Source organism: Chaetura pelagica, unplaced genomic scaffold (genome assembly GCF_000747805.2).
Source record: "Chaetura pelagica isolate M959 unplaced genomic scaffold, ChaPel_1.0 scaffold493, whole genome shotgun sequence".
NCBI lineage: Eukaryota > Metazoa > Chordata > Aves > Apodiformes > Apodidae > Chaetura > Chaetura pelagica.
This window is the reverse complement of record NW_009952696.1, coordinates 203030-208532: the sequence shown is the minus strand read 5'-3', so window position 1 is coordinate 208532 and position 5503 is coordinate 203030.

Genomic DNA, 5503 nt, shown 5'->3' with positions numbered 1-5503 from the left:
GCTGAGCCATGGGGGGCTGGCATGGCTGGCACGGGCCTCAGCTCGGTGGCAGAGGCTGGTCCAAGCCAGGAGCAGACCCGGGCAGTCTACTCAGTAGCCAACACATCCCATGATACTCCCCACACACTGGAAGAGACAAAAAAAAACCCAACAAAACCCCAAAACCCTCTGCCCTGCTCTTAGTGCCAGTACAGAAAAGCTGCCGGCTCCTGGGGCCAGGTGCCCGGCCTGGCAGCAGAAAGGATGAACTGTTTTATTGTCTGGCTTCCCCAAACCTTTGGCTTCCCACAGCATTTGGAGAAAAGGGACCCAGCCCCCAGCTGTGGGGTGCAGTTGGGGTGTCAGTGGAGAGGTGAGGTCAGCCCTGAGCCTGTGCCAGGACTAGGGGTGCCTGGGCTGGGCACCCCATCCCCTCCCCATCCATCACAGGCAGGAGAGCAGGGTGGGGGCCAGGCTGGGCCACCGGCCCCTCAGAGCCAGGGATCAGTCTCATGCTTTTCCCAGCACTTCACAAGCCTGCTGGGTTTGTCCACTGCATCCTCCCATACTTGGAATTTATGTAAATATTTATTTTTGTGTGAATACCATGAAGTAACAAACCTTTGACAAAATATGTACCCGCAGCCATTTGTGAAAGTCTTAACGTTAAGGAAGGCGAGGCAGAGACAATCGCTGTCCCGGAATTCCCTCTCTGCGCCGTCCCACCCGGCAGAGGCCATGGAGAACCTTTAGCCATACGTTTGCCATCAGTTTACTGAAAAAAAGAGGTTACCCAGGGGCTCACGGACAGAGCACCATCAGCTACAGTTTGGTTAAAGTTTTATTTATACATGTTTTAGCTGTCACTACCAGATCACCTTTGAACTTGTCTTAGCACATGCTGAAGTTGAGCAGCTCTTACACCCCGTTGCCCTGTGGTGGAAGAACAGCCCAAGTCACAGCTGCCTAGGAGGGTGTCCCCAAGCCTGCCCTGTCCTCACAACTGATGTTCAGAACTTGCAGCTGAATGGTACAGACTCAGCTTTCCGAAGCCCCGGTGGCAGCCACATCTGTGACAAGTTATGAAACAAACAGGATTACTATGAATTTCTGTCAGGGATCTTTGGCATTTTTTTTTCTCTCTTTTTTTTTTCTCTCTTGTGGTTTGTTTTTTTTGATGGGGGGGGGAGCTACAGCTCAACTTTCCTTGGAGTGAGCTCTGCAGACATCTCTGTGCTCTTCAGCTGATCCGTGCTCAGCTGTGGCTCTCCTGGGGTCCAGGACTGTTTCACAACCACTTCCCTGCGCTCTCACTAGGCAGGACGGGGTCAGGAATCGCTAGTCCAGGTTCTCACCGAGAAGGAACGAGCAGGAGCAGAACACACCAGCTCTCCGGATAGTGAGGGAGGTCGAAGGAGAATGCTGGGTTAGCAAATGGTCTGGATGTTCTTGGTTTTGTTTAAGAAAAGCTAATCACTGTTTGAGAAAATAGATTTTTGTTTTAATTTAATTTAATTTAATTTAAACACACCCACCCTGCCCTGGACGTGCGGTTCCCGTGACGGTGTTTCTACATGGGAGAGCGTTCCCGGGACTGCGAGCAGACATAACTTGTACCTCCCTGATCCAAAGGGCCACGTCCCTCCCCGAGTGGCTGTTGGATTTAGTACCAGTTCATGAAAAAAAAAAAAAATGCTGCTTTGAACTCAGAGGGTTAATATACTTTTGATTTGTAATTTTTTGTAAAACTTTTTACAAGGTAGCATAGTATTTCACCAGATACCAACTACAATCCGTCCATGGTCTGATTTTTATATAATTTAGTGGTGCTTTAGAAACTTTTGTTTGGTTGTTTCGGAGCTGCACAGCTCAGTTCTTCGCCTGTACCTACCTAAGACCAATGTGAACCTTTGTATTTTTGCTCCTGATTTTGGACTCAGTGAAGTGTACTGTTTACATGTACAGAACTCCCGGCCCCTGCGTGTTCTGCGAGACCGGCTGTTGAAGAGGAAGAGGCACCTCACCCAGCTCGTCTGCTTAACCCAGCCACAGCCCCCCTGCCCCACTGACACACCTGCCCCCGGGCAGGCCCCACCACCCTGAGACGCCCTTTAAGCCATTTTGGGTTTTGCACAACCTGTTTATTGGATTTTTTCTATTTCCCAGTAGTCGATTGATGGATTGGCTGCGATTCCAGTCATGAGCTGAGATGCTGCTCTGTGACTTCCCCCTTCACCATCCTCCTCCTCCAGGCAGGAGGGTGGAAGCAGCTGAGCTGGGTTGGTGCCCAGGGGGCTGTGAGGAGGGGATTGGGGGGACACTCAGCAGCAGAATTGGAAACACTTCACCCAACCTGGTGATCCCACCCAAGCTGGCCGCTGCGGTGTGTGTGGGGGGGGGGACGCAGTCCCTCGGGAGCAGGGGGCTCCGAGTGAAGCTAAGGGAGCTCTTTGGGAAGTCGGTGCTTTCCCGAGGGCTCAGACAAAGCGTATGGCACTTAAATCCAACTTTTAAGGTGACACTTTATTGCTAATCAATTGATTCATTTTGAAATGATATTTTTGCAGATCGGCACCTATGCAACTTCATGTGGCTCTTAAGCAGATGAGCACTTCCTCCTCAACGAGCTTGATAAGAGTTGTGTTATATACTGTGGATTTTTCCAGTAAATGTGGCTTAATATTTTAATTCTTAGAATGTGTGTCTATTATATATGTGATGCAACTTAATTCTGTTCTGTTTGTGGAATGATTAGCACAGGCCAACTCCCTGTTCCCCTCACTTAACAAAGACCAATGAGCTGTTAATCAAGCTGTTATCTCCATGGTATTACTTGCTAAATGCACTGATTTCATAAGTATGTGGAATCCTTTTTGGTTTTTTTCTTTTTTTTTTTTTTTTCCTTTTGAATCTGTATATCATATATAAGACTGAATCTACTTAATAAACACTGTATAACAAAAAGGGCTTTCTCCTCCGCCGCCGAGCACCCCTGGGTGCTGCCCCCTCCCCGCCCCCAGTCGCAATTGGTCACCCAGTGGGACCTAAATTGAGGTGTTGAGAAAAAAAAATAGACAACTTTCAATAACTTTGACCTAAGCTGTGCTTTCCATTCCTTAACAGACAGCTGCAGGTACCATAGAGAGCAGCCTTAGCACTCACGAGTGGGACTGGTCACCAGTTTTATGCTTAACTTATACTTTGACAACATTATTTTTGTGAAGTGTCTGGTTTTTTGTGGAAAAAAAGAAATAATAATGGAGTTTTCATTGAAGTTTGTGGAAAGTTCTCCCTCTCCCTCATTGAAAAATACTGATTTTTCGTTATCAGCTTTATTCACTAAGTATAATAAATCTTTGCATCCATAAACTGTTTATCTCAAAGCACTGTGTAGATAAAATCTCCTGATTTGCATCAGTGGCTGGCAGGCAGGAGCACCCAGGACAGGTGCCATCCTTTGCAGCTTTGGTGGGAATGGGGCCTCTTGGTTTGCACACAGATGCCCACCACCCCGGGATGCCACTGCAGCCAAAGGTACATAGTCCCTGGGGACAGAGGGACCATCCCTACCATCAGTGTGTGTGTGTGGACACAGCGCTGACAGACAGGGTTGTGTCCCTGGCACAAGCTTAACAGCATCAGCCTCTGGATAAGGTTTACTCCCAAATTCCAAAGGAAGACAGTTGTGCCCCGTGGGGACCAGCAGTGCTCGGTCCCATCACTCTGCACCCAACCTTAGGAATACCTGCCTTTGCTCCTACAGGCCCAGGGTCATGGGTGTCTTGGGAAATCCCCTCCATCCAGAGCCAGCTCCACCACAGGATGCTCCAGAGCACCTCAGAGCCAGACCTGAGCATAAAAAAACAATTCTGTCTGCCCTGTGTGAAACTGTGACATTAACAGGGTTTTACTCCTGAAGCCTCCAAGCTCCCCTGTCCAGAGGTGACTCCTGACATCCACCACACTAATCAAACAAAACTTGATGTCAGTTACTGAGCCATTCTAAAGCCAAGTACCAATTTACTTATTTTCTACATGACTTATTTTTAGCATATGTAAATTATCTGGGTATCTCAAACCACACCTCTGCTGGCAGCCAAAGTCTGCCAGAGTCAGGAGAGCATCAATGACCAACCAAAACCCACCACAGCTGGAGCAGCCCTCATGGCTGCTGCCGAGGCTGGAGGGTTCCCAATGGCTCCAGCACAGCAGGACTGACACCCATGTGCAGATAAATCCACACTCCCAAAGCAGCGACACAGAATTTAAACCACAAGCCTTACCTGCCATGCTGGGATGGAGCTTCCCTCACCATGTTCCATCTCGCCACAGATTTGAAGGCAGGACTGAAGGAGCAGGTTCCACCAGCGCTGGACCCCTAGGGGGCCTGGGGCTCCATCTAGGGTGGGTTTGCAGCTCTATAGAACAGAAGGAAGATAAAGATGGTGTCACCAGACACGTCAGCAGCTGCCACAGCCCTGCTGCTCAGGTGGGATCACCCTCTGCCTTGTGAAGAGCTGTGCAGTAGGACCAGAACCAAGACATGGAACCTCATCTTTCATGTCACTCTGTTTAAAACTGCTCACTACCTAGAAAAGAGAGAAAGAACATGTCAATAAACCCAGTTTACAGGTCACTTCAAAAACAGTGTCATAGGTGCCACAGCACTACTCTCCTTAGAACATCCTTCCAGATGGAATTATCCAACAATTCAGTGAGATGGCAACAAATCCAGCAGCAGCCAGACCAGCCCAGGCCAGCTGCCCACAGGCAGGGCAGGTGTCACCCATCACAGAGTGGGGTCCCCAACCCCAACCTTCCCTCCCAGCCCCAACCTCTGCTCCCACATCCTTTGCTTTGCAGCCACACTGCTGCTTTGGGAGCCCCCAGGGATCTCCTTCCCACTGTCTACAGCAACTTCACCACCCTCAGGCATCTGCAAGTGCATAAAAACTGATGTAACAAAGCCACAAGAGCAGGGCAGCACCCCCATCCCCTTTAACCATCTGAGCAGTGCTGGAGCACTCCCAGTTACAAAAGAGGAAAGGAAAAGCAATAGTGCCTTGGAGATCACAGAGGAGGATTTCAGGAAAAGAGGATTGAAACCACAACTGCAGGTTTTACCGCGTGTTTATTTTTCCAATACCACAAGGGACATACACGAGCAGGGCCCCGGAGGGCTCTGCAAACCAGACTGTTTCAAGCTGTACACGACAGTGGCCCCGGGGGAGGCAGAGCAGGACCCCAGCTCCGCTCCCATCTTTGGTAGCAGGTCCCAGGCGCGGGCACACGGGGTGCTGGGCTCTCCCTCCATCCCCCAGCACGAGGCTGTCAGGTGCACGAAGGATAAAACCATTTCAGAGACTAAACTTGTTGCATCCCTCAGGCTTGCATCTCAAACAGGGACTTGTACGGTTAAAAAGGAAAAGTGCATGGTGAAGGGAGGTAGGAGATAGCTAGAAAAGGGACAAGAAAAAGTAAAAATAAACCCCTACAACTCTGGTACTGGCTGGTGAACCCACCA